The sequence below is a fragment of the Equus asinus genome, chromosome 6, assembly GCF_041296235.1.
Source record: "Equus asinus isolate D_3611 breed Donkey chromosome 6, EquAss-T2T_v2, whole genome shotgun sequence".
In the NCBI taxonomy this organism is placed as follows: domain Eukaryota; kingdom Metazoa; phylum Chordata; class Mammalia; order Perissodactyla; family Equidae; genus Equus; species Equus asinus.
In genome coordinates, this window is record NC_091795.1 from 6,955,651 (window position 1) to 6,978,795 (window position 23,145).

The window sequence follows — 23,145 nt, forward strand, 5'->3', positions numbered from 1 at the left end:
CTTCTCAAGTGTGCATGAAATGGTCTCATGGATAGACTATATGCTGGGAAATAAGACAAGCCTCAATAAATTTAAGAAGATTGAAATAATAATAAGCCTTTTTTCTGACCACAATGCTATTAAACTAGAAATCAACTATGAGAAAAAAGATGAGAAAGGGACAAAGATGTGGAGACTAAACAATATGCTACTGAACAACCAATGGATCAATGGAGAAATCAAAGGAGAAAGCAAAAAATGTCTGAAGACAAACAAGAATGAAAACATACCATGCCAATGCATATGGGATGCAGCAAAAGTGGTACTAAATGGGAAATTCATTGCAATACAGGCTCACATTAACAAAAAAGAAAAATCTCAAATAAGCAATCTTAAACTACACCTAACTGAATTAGAAAAAGAAGAGTAAAAAAAGCCCAAAGTCAGCAGAAGGAGGGTAATAATAAAAATCAGAGCAGAAATAAATGCAACTGAAACAAAAAAGACAGTAGAAGGGATCAATGAAACAAAAAGCTGGTTCTTTGAGAAGATAAACAAAATTGATAAACCTCTAGCAAGACTTACAAAGAAAAAAGAGAGAAAGCCAGATAAATAAATTAGAAATGAAAGAGGAGAAATTACAATGGATACCACAGAAATACAAATGATTATAAGAGAATATTATGAAAAGCTGTATGCCAACAAATTGGACAATCTAGAGGAAATGGATAAATTCTTAGGCTCTTACAACTTCCTAAAGCTGAATCAAGAAGAAATAGAGAATCTGAATAGACCAATCACAACTAAAGAGATTAAAACAATAATGAAAAACTATCCCCAAAAATAAAAGTCCAGGACCATACAGCTTCCCTGGTGAATTCTGCCAAACGTTCAAAGAAGTTTTAATACCTATCCTTCTTGAACTATTCCAAAAATCTAGGGAAGATGAAATGCTTCCTAACATCACTCTGATACCAAAGCCTTACAAAGACAATAAAAAAAAGGAAAACTACAGGCCAATATTACTGATGAACATACAAGCAAAATCCTCAACAAAATATTGGCAACCTGAATACAGCAAAACATTGAAAAGAACATACACCATGATCAAGGAATTTATACGAGGGACACAGGGATGGTTCAACATCCACAAATCAATCAATGTAATACCCCACATTAACAAAATGAGGAATAAAAACCACACGATAATCTCAACAGATGTAAAGAAAGTATTTGACAAGAACCAACAACCATTCATGATAAAAGCTCTTAACAAAATGGGGATAGAAGGAAACTACCTCAACATAATAAAGGCCATAATGACAAACCCACTGCCAACATCATACTCAATGGTGAAAAACTGAAAGCTGTCGCTCTGAGAACAGGAACAAGACAAGGGTGCTCACTCTCACCACTCTAATTCAATATTGTACTGGGGGTTTTGGCTAGTGCAATTAGGCAAGAAAAAGGAATAGAAGGAATCCAAATAGGAAATGAAGAAGGGAAACTCTGAGTTTGCAGACGACATAATCTTATATATAGAAAACCCTAAAGAATCCATCAGAAAACTATTAGAATTAATCAATAACTACAGTAAATTTGTAGGGTACAAAATCAACTTACAAAAATCAGTTGCATTTCTATACAGTAAAAATGAACTAACAGAAAGAGAACTACAGAATACAATCCCATTTACAATAGCAGCAAAAAGAATTAAAATATCTAGGAATAAATTTAACCAAGGAAGAGAAAGTCCTATACAATGAAAATTATAAGACATTATTGAAAAAAATCAATGATGACATAAAGAAATGGAAAGACCTTCCATGAGCATGGATTGGAAGAATAAACATAGTTAAAATGTCCATACTACCCAAGGCAACCTACAGATTCAATGCAATCCCAATCAGAATCCCAATGACATTCTTCGCAGAAACAGAACAAAGAATCCTAAAATTCAGATGAGGCAACAAAAGACCCTGAATAGCTAAAGCAATCCTGAGAAAAAAGAACAAAGCTACAGGCATTACAATCCTTGACTTCAAAATGTGCTACAAAGCTATAGTAATCAAAACAGCATGGTACTGGTATAAAAACAGGTACACAGATCAATGGAATAGAATCAAAAACCCCAAAATAAAACCACACGTCTGTGGACAGGTAATCTTCTACAAAAGTGCTAAGATCTTACAATGGAGAAAATATAATCTCTTCACTGAATGGTGTTGGCAAGACTGGGCAGCCACATGTAAAACAATGAAAGTAGACCACTATCTTACACCATATACAAAAATAGACTCAAAATGGATCAAAGACTTTAAGGTAAGACCTGAAACCATAAAACTTCCGGAAGAAAATGTAGGTAGTATACTCCTTGACATTGGTCTTAAAAAATGATCTTTTTGAACACCACGCCTTCTTGGATAAGGGAAATAAAATAAAAAATAAAGTGGGACTTTGTCAGACTAATGAGCTTCTGCAAGTCAAAGGAAACCAGGATCAAAACAAAACTACAACCCACCAACCAGGAGAGAATGTTTGCAAATCATATATCTCACAAGTGGTTAATCTCCCCAATATATAAAGAACTCACACAAATGAACAACAACAAAACAAACTGATCAAAAAATAAGCCGAGGATGTGAACAGACCTTTCTCCAAAGAAGATATAGAGATGGGCCATAGGCATATGAAAAGATGTGCAACATCACTAATCATCAAGGAAATGCAAGTCAAAACTATACTATGATATCACCTTATTCCCGTTTAAATGGCTATAATCACAAAGACAAAAAATAACAAGTGTTAGAGAAATTGTGGAGAAAAGGGAACCCTAATACACTGCTGGTAGGAATGCAAACAAGTGCCACCCATTATGGAAAGCAGTATGGAGAGTTCTCAAAAAACTGAAAATAGAAATACCTTTCAACTCAGCTGTCTCACTACTGGGTCTCTATCAAAAAAACTTCAAATAAATAATTCAAAGCGACTTATGCATGCCTATGTTCATTGCAGCATTATTCACAACAGCTAAGGTGTGGAACCAACTCAAGTGCCCATTGAATGATGATTGGATAAAGAAAGTGTGGTATATATACACAATGGAATACTACTTAGCCATAAAAATACAAAATTGTCCCATCCGCAACAACATGGATGGACCTGGTGGGTATTATGTTAAGCAGAATAAGCCAGACAGAGAAAGACAAACACCAGATGATTTCACTAATACATGGAAGATAAACATATACATGGGCAAAGAGAATAGTTCAGTAGTTACTGGGGGAAGGGGGCTGGGGGGTAGGCACAGTGGGTGAAGGGGAGCACATATATGGTGACAGACAAGTAATAATGTACAATTGAAATCTAACAATTAATAGTTAACAATGTTGTAAACTATTATGAACTCAATAAAAAAATAAAAATTAAAAATAAATAACAACATGAGAAATTAACAAGATATTATCAACCAAGATCAGGCATAATTGAGAAGAAAACAATGTTAAGAGGTAAGCAAATTGGTTTTTGAAATTTTTCCACATATACTACTAGCTTTGTGTCTTTGACTTATTCATTTAAACTATTTCTGCCTAAACTGACCATTCTTTAACATATCCTCTTGATTTTTCCATCTCAAGGCAGATTAGATCGCTTTCTAATTAGTTCGAAAGACCAAAGATGCTACCACACTTGGTACCCACCTCTCATAGAGAGAATTGACAAGGAAGGCAGCTGGATGGAATATGGAGGCAACCGGCTATATTCACTCCTTTGATCAACACCAGCTTGCAAACTAAGGGGCTTCTGGGCATTCTAGTTGGTATCATAATGACAAAAGGACCCATAGCAGCAAAACTCACGCTTTTCTAGCTAGTTTATTGCTCTCTCTTGTACAGATATTCCCATGTTCAGTCTGTGTATTTCATTTGTACAGATTAGAGTTCTATGTTAAATATAAGATTAAAAATTAGCACAGTATCAGCCCCAGTGGCCTAGTGGTTAAGTTCAGTGTGCTCTGCTTCAGTGGCCCTGGTTCAGTTCCCTGATGCGGATCTACACCACGCTGTGGCCACAGCTCAAATGTAAAAAGAGGAAGATTGGCAGTGGATGTTAGCTCAGGCCAAATCTTCCTCAGCAAAAAAAAAAAAAAAAAAAAATCTCACAATTATAGGATTGAACTCTGTTTACTATAAAGCATGATTTCAGTACAGATTAGAGCCAGAGTTGGGGCAGGTAGTGGTGGCTGTTAGAGTTCACTGGCAGACAACTTTGCTCACTGCACTAACTGCCATATAGACCATGCCTGTGTCTGCCAGTGCTTACCTCCATGTATTTACCTAAACAAAGTTATTGGAAATCAAAGCAAATCCAAGTAACTTTCGTATCGATAAAAATTAACCTGCAGTAACCCTGCAGACACATACTTATTTCAGGACGTTTTACTGTATCAATCGTTCTGGGAAAAGGAAACAAGAAAATCATGTCCTTTCACCATCCATCTGTAATTAAAGCATTCAATAATGTGCATGGGGATACGCTACTATTAGCAGATTTGAAAAGAAAGGCTGTGAAATCACATTTCAGATAGGAAGTTCATGTTAGATGACAGGATACCTTTTTCTTGCCTGAGAAAATGACACTTCTCAGAAATGTGTAAAGACATGAATTGTCACAGGGAGTTGCTTCCATACTAATTGCTGTCTTTGTAAGAGGTCAGGCTGGAACAACTTTTAATAGACTCAATCACGATGGGAGATGATGGAGTCGAAACAATTCAAACTAAGTCAATGCGGTATTTTATGAGTGTATTTTTTGTGGGTTTTTCATCAGTGAATTGCTGATTTGCATTAGCTAAGCTCAAAATAAAAGTATATTTTGGAGAACATAGAAGATAAGCTGGGGAAAAAGAATTTTCGTATTCTTCCTCTGTATAGATGTCAGTGGAAGGTGTTTGGGGAAATGTTGCTATATTCTTAAGACGTTGCGTGACTTTTAAAAAAAAATCCCAGTTAGAGGTGCCTCAACTTTGAATTTTACGTAGCCTTCAGCAAGACTTACCATTACTCAGACAAGATAGTAAGTTTTGCTAAAAAAAAAAAAAAAAAAAAAAAATCCTTGAAAAGAAGACATCAGTCTTTTCCTGCCTTTAGACTCCAACTGAAACACTGACTCTCCTTGAGTCTCAAGCCTGCTTTCTTTCAGACTGGAACTTACATCACTATCTCTCTTCGGTCTCCAGCTTGCAAACTGCAGACCTTAGGATTTCTCAGCCTCCATAATTGTATGAGACAATTCCTTATAATAAAGTTCTTTAAATATATATATATATATATAGCTCCTGCTGGTTCTGTTTCTCTGGAGAACCTTAATGTAGGACCTACTTCTGTCATTTTGATATTTGTTTCCTATTTGTCGTATACCTTTTTCTTTCTCCATTACTGCCCTTCTTTTTGTTTATTTGATTTTTTTCTAGTTTACCATTTAAATTCCTTTCACATTTCCTTTTCTGTATACTTTTTATTTATTTCCTTAGTGGCTGTCCTGGAGATCATAATTAACATCCTAAATTTCTAATAATGCAATTTGAATTAATAGCAACTTAGGTTTGGAAGCATACAAAACTTTGCTTCTTGTTGAAGCTTTTTTGTTATGCCTGCTTTAAAATCCTTGTCATAGTTCATCATCTGATTCATCTCTGTGCTGGTATCAGTTGATTATCTTCTCTCACTTGTGTTGTAACTTTTCTGGTTCTTGGTAAGATGAGTGAATTTTCAATGTATTGGTGATTTTTGATTGGTTGGGTTCTGAGAGTTCTTTATATATTCTAGATACTAGTCCTTGTTAGATAAGTGATTTGGACATATTAGATGTTATGTTAAGAGAATCCTTATTCTATTTAATATTCTTGTTTTAGCAGGCAATACCTTATTGACGTGCAGTCTGAAATTCAGTGGGCATGTATGTTTAGCTTCCCGCTGGCTCTTGCCAATATCCCTCCAGCAGAATGGAGAACTGACACCCACTGTCTTGTTGCAGGTGGATGTGTGGAAGTTCAGCTCCCTCCTTCACCCTGTGGACAACTTACTGATGAATACAGAGCACCACCTAGCACCTCATTGGCTCTAAATGAATTATAAGAACAACTTCTCTCTGAGTCCTGCTGCCACTAGGAAGGTGGTGGCTAGTACAACACACATCACTTTGTTGTTGCAGGATTGGGGCAAAAGCTCAGCTCCCCACCAGGTTTGCTGACATGGGAAGTGGGTGAAGCCTAGTGCCTCATACAGCCTCATTAAGAATTTTTGCTTCTGAGTGAGTGTAGACACTCAGCTGGCTGTCACACTATTGATGATACTGCCCTGGCTGGGGAATCAGAGCACTGCCTGTTTCAGCCAGACCAGGGTGGAAAGATCAGCTCCCTGTTCAGCCCCAGTGACACACTGATGGTGGAATCCAGGGCCCTGCTTTGTCAGGGGAGTGGGGAAGTTCAATTTTCTACTCAGCACAGCTAAAACCATGGGGGAGGTTGGGATTTTTCTGTTGGTTTTTGGCTGAAGTACAGTGGACATTGCCAAAAAGGTTTTCTGTTATCAAGCCACCCTTTCCAAGTCCTTCAGATGGGGGAGCAGGCTTTTCTTGGAGCCCATTTTTCTGTGCCTTTTGGCAGTTTAGGTTGAAGGTTCCAGTTTCCTGTCCAGGATATATGGATGTGATATGGAAACCTAGGGATTCATGTTCATGTTGTTCCTCAAGTTCCAAAGTCTCTCCTTTCTTCACCATTTAACCTCTTTCTATGCTTGCTTGTTGTGTTTTGTCTAACATTTTTAGTCATAAGAGAGAAACTGGAAGGAATGGGGCTATTCTATTTCAGTGGGACTAGAAGACTAAGATAGGTTTGTTTGTTTTAACAAAAGAAACACTGCAAGAGTGCCCAAGAGATTAGAAAATTTTGTTCTTAAAAACTACCAATATGAGCACCTAAATATGTAAAGCAAATATTAACAGATCTAGAGGGAGTAATACACTGTAATGCAATAATAGTAGAAGATTTTAATAACCCATTCACATTAATGGGTATGTCATTGATAGAAAATCAATAAAGAAACATCAGCCTTAAATGGCATGTTAGACCAAATGACTTCACAGATACATATAGAACATTCTATCCAAAAGTAACAAAATACTCATTCTTCTCATGTGAACATGGAACATTCTCCGAGATAGATCATATGTTAGTCCACAAAACAAGTCTTAACAAATTTAAGAAGATTTAAATCATATCAATCATATTTTCCAACTACTATGGTATGGTATGCAAGAAGAAAACTGGAAAATTCAAAAATAGGTGGAGATTAAACAACTTTCTACTGAACAACTAGTGGGTCAATGAAGAAATCTAAAGACAAATCAAAAAAAATCTGAGACAAATGAAAATGGAAATACAACATATTAAAACTTTCAGAATGCACCAAAAACGATTCTAAGATGGAAGTTTATAGTGATAAATGTCTACCTCAAGAAATAAGAAAAATCTCAAACAACTTAGTTTTACACCTCAAGGAACTAGAAAATAAAAATAAATGAAGCCCAAAGTTAGTAGAAGGAAGGGAAAACAACGATCAAAGTGGAAATAAATGAAATAGATACTAAAATGAAGATAGAAAAGATCAATGAAACCAAGAGCATGTTCTCTGAAAAAATAAACAGAATTGACAGACCTTTAACTAGACTCACCGAGAAAAAAAAAGAGAGGACTCAAATAATAAAATCAGAAGTGAAAGTGGAGACATTCCACTGACACTACAGAAATACAAAGAATCATAAAACTACTACTAACACCTATAGGTCATCTAATTGGATAACCTAGAAGTAATGGATAATTTCCTGGAAAAATGCAACTTTCCGAGACTAAATCATGAAGAAATAGAAAATCTGAATGACTAATTACAAGTAAGAAGATCGAATTAGTCGTCAAAAACCTCCCAACAAACAGAAGTCAAAGACCAGACAATTTCACTAGCGAATTCTACCAAATATTAAAAAAAGAATTAATACCAATCCTTCTCAAACTCTTCCAAAAAACAGAAGAAGAAGAAACACTTCCAAACTCATTTTACAAGGTCAGCATTACCCAGATACCAAAACCAGAAAAGGATATCACAAGAAAATAAAATTATAGGCCAATATCCCTGATGAACATAGATGCAAAAATCTTCAACAAAATATTAACAAAGTTCAACAATACATTAAAAGGATCATACACCGTAATCAAGAAGTATTTGTCTTAGGGATGCAAGGTTGGTTTAACATCTGCAAATCAATCAATGTGATACATCAAATTAACAAAATGAAAGATAAATATCATATGATCATCTCAATAGATGCAGAAAAATCATTTGACAAAATTAAACATTCATTTATTATAAAAAAACTCAACAAAGTGGGTATAGAGGAAACATACCTTGACGTAATAAATACCATATATGACAAGCCCACAGCTAACATGATACTTAGCAGTGAAAAGCTCAAAGCTTTTCCTCTAAGGTCAGAAACAAGACAAGGATGCCCACTCTCACCACTTTTATTCAACATAGTATTGGAGGTCCTACCCAGAGCAACTAGGCAAAAAAAGAAATAAAAGTTATTCAGATTGGAAAGAAAGAGTTAAAACTATCATTATTTGTAGACGACATGATATTATATATAGAAAACCCTAAAGACTCCACCAGAAAACTGTTAGAATTACTAAATGAATTCAGTAAGTTGTAGGATACAAATCAATATATATAAATCTGTTGCATTTCTATACACTAATAGCAAACTATCAGAAAGAAACATTAAGAAAACAATCCCATTTATAATTGTATCAAAAAGAAGAAATTACCTATACCTAGAATAATTTAACCAAGAAGGTGAAAGATCTGTATACTGAAAGTTATAAGACATTGATGAAAGGAATTGAAAACACAAATAAGTGGAAAGATATTCCATGCTCTTGGATTAGAAGAATTAATATTGTTAAAATGTCCATACTTTGTCAAGATGGCGGCATGAGCAGACGTTGAACTCACCTCCTCCCACGAACACAACCAAGTTACAACAATTTTTGGAAAAATTACCCCAGATTGAAAACTGAAAACTGGATAAAAAGAACCCCCACAACAAGGGACAATCCTGATTAAGGCAGAAGAGGCATAAATTCCTGCTGGAGAGGAAAAAAGCCACCTCTGGGAGCAGCAGACCTTCTCAGCTGGCCAGGCGGGAGCAACCCTAAGGTATGCAGCCTTCCCTGGAGGAGTGAGGTCCAGAGCAGGGGGCAATACTGCTATAAGCATCCTTCAGACTCAGCCCAACTGAGACGGGGATCTTACTGTCTGGCTTTGCTAGCTATTAACTGCAGCGAGGATACCCCCAGAAAAGGAAAGCCGAAAAGACCCGGGTCTTGAAGGGCGCACACCCAAACTCACTCATTGCAGCGACCTAAAATCACCAGAGAGAAGGCTGACAGTTCTTTGGTGAAACGAGACTCACCTGGTGGGCTCTGGGGGCATCTTGGTGAGAGGAGGGAGCTCTCTGGAGATTGAGACTTTGGTGGGGGCCATTGTTCTGCGCTGGTCTAGGCGTGCTGACACAGACCCCAGTGGGCACCACTGAGGTTCATCCTTTGGCCTGTTAGCCCAGGGGTCTGCCACACCTACTAGAGCACAGATTTAATCCAGTTCAGCCAGGGCAGGCAACCTGCCCTAGGAACCAGCCCCACCTAACAGCAAGCCCTCAGGTTACTTTTCAGCCTGCATTGACTGGGTGCCTTGATCCTCTACAGGCAGGCAAGGCTGTCTGCCTCTGTGGGGCAGGGCCTGTGTGAGGAACAGGTGAACTGTGGGGAGCATTGGTGGAGAAGTGGGGGCCCCTGCAGTGCAGCATCGGGGTACTCTCCAGGGGGTTAGGAGTGTGCACAGATTAGGACTGTGTTGACAGTGTATGTGGTCCTGTGGAGGGTGAGGCTTATCAGTGGCAGAAGACCTGTGCTTCACAAACAGCCATAAAAAGGATCAGCCCCACCTTCCAAAGCCTGAAATAATTGAGTGCCCCTATGCCAAGGGTTAGTCCCACTCAGCTGCACTCCTAAGAGAACTGGCAACAGCCTTGTAGGCCAGAGGCCTATTGCAAACTGTAAGCCCCTGAACCTAGCAACCATATACACTGGGTACCAACCCAATTAAGAGTAAAACTGCAATAGGAGTGTGCTGATAGACTTTGTAGCCAATGGTGCTGGGGCTCCCCAAACCGGATTTACAAAGAGCTTACTGAGAAGAAAAGATTAGACTCCCTGGGTACCTGCAGTGGGAGCAACCCTGCCATAGCAGAAGGACACAAGTAGCTCACAAAGGGGTCACTCCTGGTTCTTATGGTCTGGTGATGAGAGGGAAACACACTGCTGGGCCTCATAAGGCATCTCATACACAAGGCCACTTCTCCAAGATCAGGAGACATAGCCGACTCACCTAATACATAGAAATAAGCACAGAGAAAGAGGCATAATGAGGATGCAAATGAATACTTTCCAAGCAGGGGACCAGTACAAAACCCCAGAAAAAGGACTAAATGAAACAGAAACAAGTGACCTACTCGACAAATGGTTCAAACAACATATCATGAGGATGCTCACAGACATGGGGAGAAGAATGGATGAACACAGTGAACACATCAGCAAAGAACTGGAAGATATAAAAAAAAATCAGAAATGAAGAATACAATACTTGAAATGAGAAATTCACTAGAGGGACTCAATTGCACAGTAGAGGAGGCAGAATAATGGATCAGTGAGCTAGAGGAAAGACTAGAGGAAATCACCCAAGCAGAAAAAAAAGAGAAAAAATAATTAGACATAATGAGAACAGTCTATGGGAGCTCTGGGACAATATCAAGCACACTAACATTCGGATTATAGGTATCCCAGAAGGAGAAGAGAGAGGCAAAGAGGCAGAAAATTTATTTGTAGAAATAATAGAGGAAGATTTTCCTCACCTGAGGAAGGAAACAGACATCCAAGTTCAGGAAGCACAGAGAGCTCCAAACAAGAGAAGCCCAAAAAGGCCCACACCAAGACATATTATAATTAAAATGTCCAAAATTAAAGACAAAGAGAGAATCCTAAAAGCAGCAAGAGAAAGGCCACAAGTGACATATAAAGGGAAGCCCATGAGTTTATCAGCAGACTTCTCAGTCGAGACCCTACAGGAGAGAAAAGAATGGCACAACATATTTAAAGTGCTAAAAGGAAAAAACCTTCAGCCAAGAATACCCTATCCATCAAGGTTGTCATTCAGAATAGAAGGAGAGATAAAGTACTTCCCAGACAAGCAAAAATTAAAGGAGTTTATCACCAAGAAACCAGTTCTGCAAGAAATGCTGAAGGGACTTATTTAAGTGGGAAAACAATGACCACAAATAGAGATAAAAAAATTATCAACAAAACAACAACAACAACAAAAAATCAGGCAATAAAATCACTTGTAAAGTAAAAATATAGTAAAGGCAGCAGATCAACTACCTGTGAAGATAATATGAAGGTTAAAAGACAAATGTACTAAAAGCACCTATTTCAATGATAAGAGGGTAATGGATAGACGCACACTAAACAAGAGACTGTATACGATTTGAAAAACATACAATGTGGGAGGAGGGGAGTGAAAAAGTAGAGCTTTTAGAAAGACGTCAAGCTAAAGAGTCTATCAACTCAATATAGACTGTTATATGCATAGTAGATTAAATAGGATCCTCATGGTAACCACAAACCAGAAACCTATAACAAGCAAGAAAAAAAGTAAGACAAAAGAAATCAAACATATTACTAAGGATAGCCATCAAACCACAAGTGAAGAGAGCAAGAGAAAAAGAAAGAAACAGAGAAGAACTGCTAAAACACCCAGAAAAAAAGAGTGACAAAATGGCAATAAATACATATTTATCAATAGCTACTTTAAATGTCAGTGGATTAAATGCTCCAATCAAATGCCATAGGGTGGCCAACTGGATAAAAAAACAAGACCCATGTATATGCTGCATACAAGAGACACACTTCAGACCTAAAGACACTCAAAAACTGAAAGTGAAAGGATGGAAAAAGATATTCCATGCAAATGGCAAAGAAAAGAAAGCAGGAGTAGCAATACTTATATCAGACAAAATAGACTTTAAAACAAAAACTGTAACAAGAGATAAAGATGGGCACTACATAATGATAAAGGGAACAATCCAACAAGAAAATATAACACTTGTAAATATCTATGCACCCAACATAGGAGCACCTAAATATACTAAGCAATTATTAACAGACATAAAAGGAGAAATAGACAGTAACACAATAATAGTAGGGGTCTTTAACACTCCACTTACGCCAATGGATAGATCATCCAAACAGAAGATCAATAAGGAATCACTCGCCTTAAAGGACACATTAGCCCAGATGGACTTAGTAGATATACATAGAACATTCCATCCACAAACCACAGACTACACATTCTTTTCAAATGCCCATTGAACATTCTCCAGGATTGATCACATATTAGGCCACAGAACAAGTCTCAATAAGTTTAAGAATATTGAAATAATACCATGCATCTTTTCTGACCACAAAGGTATGAAACTAGAAATCAACTACAGGAATAAAACTGGAAAAGCCACAAAAATGTGGAGATTAAACAAAATGCTACTGAACAATGATTGGGTCAATGAAGAAATCAAAGAAGAAATAAAAAAATTCCTGGAGACAAATGAAAATGAAAACACGACATGCCAAAATCTGTGGGATACAGCAAAAGCGGTTCTAAGAGGGAAGTTTATAGCAATTCAGGCCTACCTCAACAAAGAAGAAAAATCCCAAATAGACAAACTAAAAGTACATCTAAAGGTACTGGAAAAAGAACAAACAAACAAAGCCCAAAATCAGCAGAAGGAAGGAAATAGTAAAAATCAGAGCAGAAATAAATGAAATAGAGAATAACAAAACAATGGAAAAAATTAGTGAAACCAAGAGCTGGTTCTTTGAAAAGATAAACAAAATAGAGAAACTCTTAGCTAGACTCACCAAGCAAAAAAGAGAGAGGCTTCAAACAAATAAAATCAGAAATGAAACAGGAGATCACCTCAGAAATACAAAAGATAGTAAGAGAATACTATGAAAAGCTATACATCAACAAATAGGATAATCTAGCAGAAATGGATAAATTCTTAGAAACACACCACCTTCCAAATCTTGACCAAGAAGTAGAAAATTTGAATAGACTGATCACCAGTAAGGAGATTGAAAAAGCAATCAAAAACCTCCCAAAAAATAAAAGTCCAGGACCAGATGGCTTCCCTGGTGAATTCTACCAAACATTCAAAGAAGACTTAATACCTCTCCTTCTCAAACTCTTCCAAAAAATTGAAGAGGAGCGGAGGCTTCCTAACTTATTCTACAAAGCCAACATTATCCTGATACCAAAAGCAGACAAGGACAACACAAAAAAAGAAAATTACAGGCCAATATCACTGATGAACATCGATGCAAAAATCCTCAACAAAATACTAGCAAATCGAATACAACAATACATTAAAAAGATCATACATCATGATCAAGTGGGTTTCATTCTGGGGATGCAGGGATGGTTCAACATCCGCAAATCAATCAACGTGATACACCACATTAACAAAATGAAGAATGAAAATCACATGATCATCTCAATAGATGCAGAGAAAGCATTTGACAAGATACAGCATCCATTTATGATAAAAACACTAAATAAAATGGGTATAGAAGGAAAATACCTCAACAAAATAAAGGCCATATTGACAAACCCACAGCAAATATCATTCTCAATGGAGAAAAACTGAAAGCTATCCCTCTAAGAACAGGAACCAGACAAGGATGCCCACTGTCACCACTCTTATTTAACATAGTATTGGAAGTCCCAACCAGAACAGTCAGGCAAGAAAAAGAAATAAAGGGGATCCACATTGGAAAACAAGAAGTGAAACTTTCACTCTTTGCAAATGACATGATTTTATATCTAGAAAACTCTAAATATTCCACTAAAAAACTTTTAGAAATAATAAAGGAATACAGTCAAGTCGCAGGATACAAAATCAACGTACAAAATTCAGTTGCATTTCTATACACTAACAACGAAGTAGCAGAAAGAGAAATTATTAATACAATCCCATTTACAATTGCAACAAAGTGAATAAAATACCTAGGAATAAACTTAACCAAAGAGGTGAAAGATCTGTACACTGAAAACTATAAAACATTGTTGAAAGAAATTGAAGAAGACACAAAGAAATGGGAAGATATTCCATGCTCTTAGATTGGAAGAATTAACATCATTAAAATGTCCATAGTTCCTAAAGCAATCTATAGATTCAATGCAATCTCTATCAAAGTTCCAACAACATTTTTCACAGAAATAGAACAAAGAATCCTAAAATTTACATGGAACAACAAAAGACCATGAATAGCCAAAGGACTCCTGAGAAAAAAGAACAAAGCAGGAGGTATCACATTCCCTGATTTCAAAATATACTACAAAGCCATAGTAACCAAAACAGCATGGTACTGGCACAAAAACAGACACACAGATCAATGGAACAGAATTGAGAGCCCAGAAGTAAACCCACACGTTTATGGACAGCTAATATTCGACAAAGGAATCAAGAGCATATGATGGAGAAAGGAGAGTGCCCTCAATAAACGGTGTTGGGAAAACTGGACAGCCACATGCAAAAGAATGAAAGTAGACCATTCCCTTACACCATGCACAAAAATCAACTCAAAATGGATTAAAGACTTGAATGTAAGACTCGAAACCATGAAACTTCTAGAAGAAAACATAGGCAGTATGGTCATTGACATCAGTCTGAGCAGCATTTTTTCAAGTCCTATGTCTGACTGGGTAAGGGAAAGAAAAGAAAAAAATGAACAAATGGGGCTACATCTAACTAAAAAGCTTCTGCACAGCAAAGGAAACCATCAACAAAACAAAAAGACAACCTAAAAATTGGGAGAAGATATTTGCAAACAATATATCAGATAAGGGGTTAATATCCAAAATATACAAAGAACTAACACAGCTCAACAACAACAAAAACAACAATCCATTAGAAAATGGGCAAAAGATCTAAACAGAGATTTCTCCAAAGAAGATATACGGATGGCCAAATGGCATATGAAAAGATGCTCAACATCATTAGCTATCAGGGAAATGCAAATCAACACTACAATGAGGTATCATCTCACTCTTGTCAGACTGGCTATAATTAACAAGACAGGAAACAAGAAATGCTGGAGGATGTGGAGAGAAGGGAACCCTTGTTCACTGCTGGTGGGAGTGCAAACTGGTGCAACCACTATGGAAAGCAGTATGGAGTATCCTCAGAAAATTAAGGATAGATCTACCATATGATCCAGCTATCCCACTGCTGGGTATTTATCCAAAGAACTTGAAAACACAAAATCATAAAGATACTTGCAGCCCTATGTTCATTGCAGCATTATCCACAATAGCCAAGACTTGGAAGCAACCTAGGTGCCCATCAAGGGATGAATGGATAAAGAAGATATGGTATTTATACACGTTGGACTATTACTCAGCCATAAGAAATGATGAAATCCGGCCATTTGTGACAACATGGATGGACCTTGAGGGTATTATGCTGAGTGAAATAAGTCAGAGGGAGAAAGTCAAATACCATATGATCTCACACATAAGTAGAAGATAAAAACAACGACAAACAAACTCATAGCATTGGAGATTGGATTGGTGTTTACCATAGGGGAAGGGGAGAGGAGGGAGGTCAAAAGGTGTGATTGGGCTCACATGTGAGGGGATGGACTATAATTAGTTTTCAGATGGTGAACATGATGTAATCTACACAGAATTCGAAATATATTATGATGTACATCCGAAAATGAACAAATAAATGAAAAAAAAATTCTCCATACTGATTAAAGCAACCTACAGATTAAATGCAATCTCTATCAAAATTCCAAGGGTATTTTTCACAGAAATAGAACAACCAACTCAAATTCATGTGAAACCACAAAAGACCCTGAATAGTCAAAGCCATCTTGAGAAAGTAGCACAAAGCCAGAGACATCATGTTCCCTGATTTCAAACTTTACTGCAAAGCTGTAGTCATCAAAACAGGATGGTATTGGCATAAAAACAGACACAAAGAAACAGAATAGAGTGCCCCGAAATAAAACCATGCATATATAGTCAACCAGTATACAAAAAGGAGCCAAGACTATACAATGGAGAAAATGATAGTTTCTTCAATAAATGGTGTTGGGAAAACTGGACAGCCACATGTAACAGAATGAAACTAGAGCACTGTCTTACACTGCACACAAAAATTAACTTAAGATGGATTAAAGACTTGAAACTTAAAACTCCTCTAGGAAAATGTAGGGGGTACGCTCTTCGACATTGATTTTGGCAATAACTTTTTGGATTTGACACCAAAAGCAAAAGCAATAAAAGGAAAAATAGGCAAATGGGGCTATATAAAACTACAAAGCTTCTGCACAGCAAAAGAAACACGAAATGAAAAGGCAGCCTACTGAATAGGAGAAAGTACTTGCAATTGTAAATCTGATAAGGGGTTAATATCTAAAATATATAAATAACATATAAATCAATGGCACAAAAACAATCAATTCGATTTAGAAAATGGACAGAGGCGCTGAATAGGCATCTTTCCAAAGAAGACATACAGATAGGCAACAGGTACATGAAAACATGCTCACATCACTAATCACCAGGGAAATGTAAATCAAAACCACAATGAGATATCACCTTGCACCTGTTAAAATGGCTATTTTAAAAAGATAAGACATAAATGCTAGCGAGGATATGGAGTGAAGGGAACCCTTGTTCACTGTTCATGGGAAGGTAAATTGGTGCAGCCACTATGGGAATCAGTATGGAGGTTCCTCAAAAATTTAAAAATAGAACTATCATGTGATCCAACAATTCCACTTCTGTGTATTTGTCCAAAGAAAATGAAAACACAAGCTCGATACGATACACGCTCCCTCATGTTCATTGCAGCATTATTTACAACAACCAAGATTTGTAAAAACCTAAGAGTCCATCAATAGATGAATGGATAAAGAAAATTTGGTATTTATATATCAATACAATGAAATACTATTCAACCAGAAAAAAGAATGAAAGCTTGCCATTTGCAGCAGTATGGATGGAGCTTGAAGGCAGTGTGCTAAGTGCAATAAATCAGATATGGGTGAAGGTGGTCAAAAGGTACAAACTTTCAGTTATAAAATAAATATCATGGGGATATATAGTTATATGTTATATATATATGACATAGATATACAGTTATATATATATAGCATGGAGACTATAGTTAATAATACTGTATTGCATATCTGAAACTTGCTAAGAAAGTAAATCTTAAAAGTTCTCAAAACAAGAAAAAAATTCTGTAACTATGTATGGTGGCAGATGCTAACTAGACTTATTGTGATGGTCATTTCATAATACATACACATATGGAATAATTATGTTGTGTATCTGAAAATAATATAATTTTGTATGCCAATTATACCTCAATTTAAAAAAGACAGAAAAGGCCAATAAAGTGCTACATACTGTAATACAGTACAATAAGGTACGACATACTTTAGAAGCACTTGCACATTTCAAAACAAGTCAAGTTCATTAAAGCTGTTAGTAAGCTCATTTCATTTGTTCCCATGTCCAAGATCTCCCTACAGAAATGAACCTTAACGCCATTGTTGGTGGTGGGTAGGACTGGTGTAATTTTGCTTCTATTCATTCCTTTTTGTCCATGGAAGTATGTGATGCAAACTTTACCTGCAAGCTACATCAGTTACAGGTAATCTGCCACCCAGAATTTCCCCACTGAGTAATGCCTTCGACATGATTGACCACTCATTCCTCCATTCACTACATTCCTGGTTTCCTTCTAACTCACAGGCAGCTCCTTCACAGTCTCCTTTACTGGTTCTTCTTCCTCTACCCAGAATCTACATGCTTGAGTTCCCATGGCTCATTCCTGGGCTCTTTCTCGTCTCTATATGTATGAAAAGAGCCTTGAACTAACCTATTCCTGGGTTCAAAAGTCCATCCATGTGTGCTGGCTAATTCCTAATGCATGCCATCTCAGACCTCTCCTCTGATATCTAGATGGAGTAGCAAGCCCTTTAATTGAGATCATTACTTGTGGGCTTCATGAAGGCCTCTCAAGTTCATGACTTCTCTCCAAAAATCTTCTTGTCTTCATTGTCAGTCCCCCCAACAATAAAATGCACCACCATCTTCCCAGATTTTGAAACTCCAAACCTGGTACTCTTCCTTTTCTCTCATTTCCCAGGCCTATTTAATACATAAATTCTACTAATTCTACCTCTAAAACGTTTCTTAATTCTAACAATTTTCCTCATCTCCACTATCACCACCCTAATTCAAGCCATCGTTTACATTTACCAGTCAGGCACAATTGGGTTCTCCTAGGTTTTATTTATTTAATTTATTTATTTGCTGAGGAAGATTCACCCTGAGCTAACATCTGTTGCCAATCTTCCTCTTTTTGTATGTGAGCTGCTGCAATAGCATGGCCACGGACAGACGAGTGGTATAGGTCTGTGCCTGGGAACTGAACCTGGGCTGCCAAAGTGGAGTGCACCAAATTTAACCCCTAGGCCACCGGGGCTGGCCCTAGGTTTTATTTTACCTCCAAACTATGCCCAACTCCAAATTGATTCTCCACAAAGCAGCTAGAGATTATTCCCCAAAGCATGAATCTAACCATTTGGCTTCAACTCCTAGTTTTACCAAGGAATTTGAATAAGGCTCATGTCCACAGGTCCCATATTGGGTAGAAGATCCAATATGCAGGAAATATGTCTTCGATCATATTATATTTGCACCATTAATATTCTCTTTCAGATTATCTTCTTGAAAAAGACAAGGAAACACTTGCTTGCATGACTTTGGGGAAAAATATCTTATTATTTAAACTACATCATAAATTCTTTGCAGGTTAAAATAACATAATTTCTTGCGCAATAACTGTGTTGTTGAGAAGAATCTAGTGTGTTATTGTTTGAAGGGATTTTATACATTTATACAGTAGAAACTCCATTGACATGTGACAGTAATTCTTCAATCTCTCCTTGCATACAATATTTAAGAGTATACTTTGGAGGCTTTCTCACTATGAATCAGCAAAAGTGGCTTGAGAATAAAGTAAATGAGGGAAGACTCCTCTGCAACAAAGATACTTCTAATTTAGTTTAGCAAAGGCACACACACAGGTTGAAAGATCTGGGATATAGTAATGCTCAAAGTTTCCTTCTCGCTCTGTTCCGTAAACATTTGAGATTTTGTGTTTATCTTCCGAGATTTTTAACTTCCAGATTTTTTTCTGTGGTACCGCTAGAGATGCCCCCAGCTACTGATTATAGGAGTCTCAAAACAAAATGAGTTCTAATAAGTGATTTAGATGTTCAGTTGTGCATTGCACAAGTAAATCAATAATGAGGGTATTATTTTCTTTAAAGATGAGAATCACTTTCTTACAGCCAGCTATAGTGTTGCCTCTAATAGTCTTGTGTTTGACTTTAACACTGTGATTTCCTGACCCTGTGGTGAGAAATTCAAGATATTCTGGAAATTATCCAAACGCCAACTTCTTCTGTTGGTTCATTTCTCAGGGGAACTCTCACATATGTAAGATACTAGGGTCTGTACCATGGCACATAAATAGCAAGTAATGGTGACTCCATGTTGTTTCATTTCAAAGCAGGGCAAGAGAAGGGGAGTAGGCAGGACTACCTGGGAAGGGAGGATAGGGTGGAAAATTCTCTCATGCAGTATATAAAATCAAGCTCCAAAAACCTAAATTAATAAATGTCATTGTCTTTCCTGTCCAAACTATATTGCCATCAGCACTTTATATTTCTAGATTCCAAGTGCACAGTGCTTGTGATGTTCCTTGTTGTTTTTTCAACTTCCCTTGGCTTCATCTGTAGTAAGGCAATAACAAACAGAAAACATAGAACTTGACAAATAATGGCATTCTATAGTTTTGGAATTTAATATATATTTCATCTATTATTTTAAGTCAATTTAATGAGTAGTTGGTATGTTTACTTAATTGTAATATTATAAGAAATGTGCATGTGTGTATGCGTCTAATTTCTTCCAACTGGAAATCTTATAACACCTTCCTTATATCTCAGGAAAGTTTACAGTCAGATCTATAATATAAAATATTTATTAATTGGATGAAAAAAAAATATTCCAGAATGAGGACTTCTGAGACTGTTTTCTACTTTATAGTCCTTTAAGAAATGGATTTAATTTTAAAAAGGTTAATTTAGGCAAAAAATATTCCTGATAATTATATAAGCTTTCCAGTTTTGAAGATATCTTCCCACATATTATCTTTTTAAATTTAACCCTCATAGCAATGCTAGTAATATTGATTTTAAGGAACCAAATCATTCCCCCACTTCCAAATAGTGCAAACTCTTTACAATTTTTACAAAATTAAAATAATGCCATCTGAAATGGAACCATTCTGAAGTTAGCATCATATTAGGGCTGAAGGAACCTTATGGATTCATTTTGATGGCACTTTCTTTTCTATTTAGGGGACTGAGTTCCAAAGAAGTGAATGGAGCCTTGATCAGAGCTGTGCATCTAGTCAGTAGCAGAGCCCTTGCTGACGTCTTCTCACCTTATCTTCTACTTTGTGCTAGAGTTCAGATGAAGTTCTTATGAGGGGTCTGGGAGTGATAGAAGATTTACTCCACAAGCATTTCTATATGCCCTTGTTTCTTAATTTTTTGGAGGACAATTAATTCTTTATTCTTTGATGAAGGACAAACCTCATCAATACCACTAATACATTTTTCCCAACACTTTTTTATGTCATTCTCTATGTATGAAAAGTTATATTAGTATAGGTCCTCATCTGGGAATGTAAGGCATTCCCAGAAAAGAGGTTATCATTGTAATCAGGACAATTCTGAATAGGTTTATTAATAATATGTCCAATTTTAGGAGAGAGAAGCAGGATCTCTTAAGTGACTAATGTAAAACACATCATAAAATGTTGAAAACTGATTCTGTGTTAAAAATTATGAGTTAAACCCTGAATTTAAAACAATCTTACAATCAGAGTCAATTCTAATGAATTGTGGATAGTTACTATAGGTAACTTTAGCAATAATAATAACTGGAAATCAGAGATCAACACTGGCCAAACTTATTCCTGGATGGCCATGGTACAGATATCAGTTAGTCACAAACAAATTGGGTTATCTTCTTTTTATAAGGAATATTATTAGTGATTTTGCCTAAAGGGTCAAATAAGTAAACAATAATGCATACTAGGAAATTTTGGAAGGTGATAATTTATGAATTACAGACATAATGTTAGTTCTGATGATGTAGCATCTGTGAAGGGGCACACATACTGCAATAAAGCAAGTCACATGAATCTTTTGGCTTCCCAGCACATATAACAGTTATGTTAATACTACACCTCAGGCTATTAAATGTGCAATAGCATCATTTCTAAAAAACCAATGTATTTACTTTATTGCTGAAAAACGGTAACCATCATCTGAAATTTCAGTGAATTGTAATCTTTTTGCTGGTGGAGGGTCTTGCCCCAATACTGATGGCTGCTAACCAGTCAGGGTGGCGATTGCTAAAGGTTGGGATGACTGTGAAATTGCTTAAAGTAAGACAACAATGAAGTATGCTGCATTGACTGACTCTTCCTTTCACAAAAAATTTCTCTGTAGCATGCGATGCTGTTTGACAGCATTTTACCCACGGTAGAATTTCTTTCAAAATTGGAGTCAATCCTCTCAAACCCTGCTGCTGCTTTATCAACTGAGTTCATGTAAATTCTAAATCCTTTGTAGTTATTTCAACAATCTTCACAGCATCTTCACCAGGAGTCAATTCCATCTCAGGAACCCACTTTCTTTGCTCACCCTTAAGAAGTAACTCCTCTTCTGTTAAGGTTTTCTCATGAGATGGCAGCAATCCAGTCACATCTTCAGGCTCCGCTTCTAGTTCTAGTTCTCTTCTTGTTTCCACCACATCTGCAGTTACTTCCTCCGCTGAAGTCTTGAATCCTCAAAGTCATCCATGAGGGCTGGAATCAACTTCTTCCAAACTCCTATTAGTGTTGATATTTTGACCTCTTCTAGTGAATCACAAATGTTCATAACAGCATCTAGAATGACGAATCCTTTCCAGAAGTCTTCCAATTTACTTTGCCCAGATCCATCAGAGGAATTACTATCTATAGTAGCTGTAGCCTTACAAAATGTATTTCTCAAATAGAAAGACTTTAAAGTCAAAATGACTCCTTGATCCCTGGGCTGCTGAAGGAATGTTGTGTTAGCAGACATGAAAAGAACTTTAATCTCATTGTATATCTCCATCAGAGCTCTTGGGTGACCAAGTGCTTTGTCAATGAGCAGTAATATTTTGAAAGGAACCTTTTTTTATGAGCAGTAGATCTCAACAGTGGGCTTAAAATATTCAGTTAACCATGTTGTGAGAAGATGTGCTGTCATCCAGGCTTTGTTGTTCCATTTATAGAGCACAGGCAGAGTAGATTTAGCACAACTCTGAAAGGTGATAAGATTTTCAGAATGGCAAATGGGCATTGGCTTCAAATTAAACTCACCAGCTGCATTACTCCTAATAAGAGAGTCAGCGTGTCCTCTGAAGCTTTGAAGCCAGGCATTGACTTCTCCTCTCTACCTATGAAAGTCCTAGCTGGCATCTTCCTCCAATAAAGACTGTTCCATCTGCATTGAAAATCTGCTGTTTAGTGGAGCCACCTTCATTGATTCTCTCAGCCAGATCTTCTGGATAACCTGCTGCAGCTTCTCCATCAGTGCTTGCTGCTTCGCCTTGCACGTTTGTTATGGAGGTGGCTTCTTTCCTTACACCTCATGAACCAACCTCTGCTAGCTTCAGACTTTCCTTCTGCAGCTTCCTCACCTCTCTCAGCCTTCAAAGAATTGAAGAGTTAGGGCCTCCCTCTGGATTAGGCTTTGGCTTAAGGGAAGGTTGTGGTGGTTTGACCTTCTATCCAAAACAC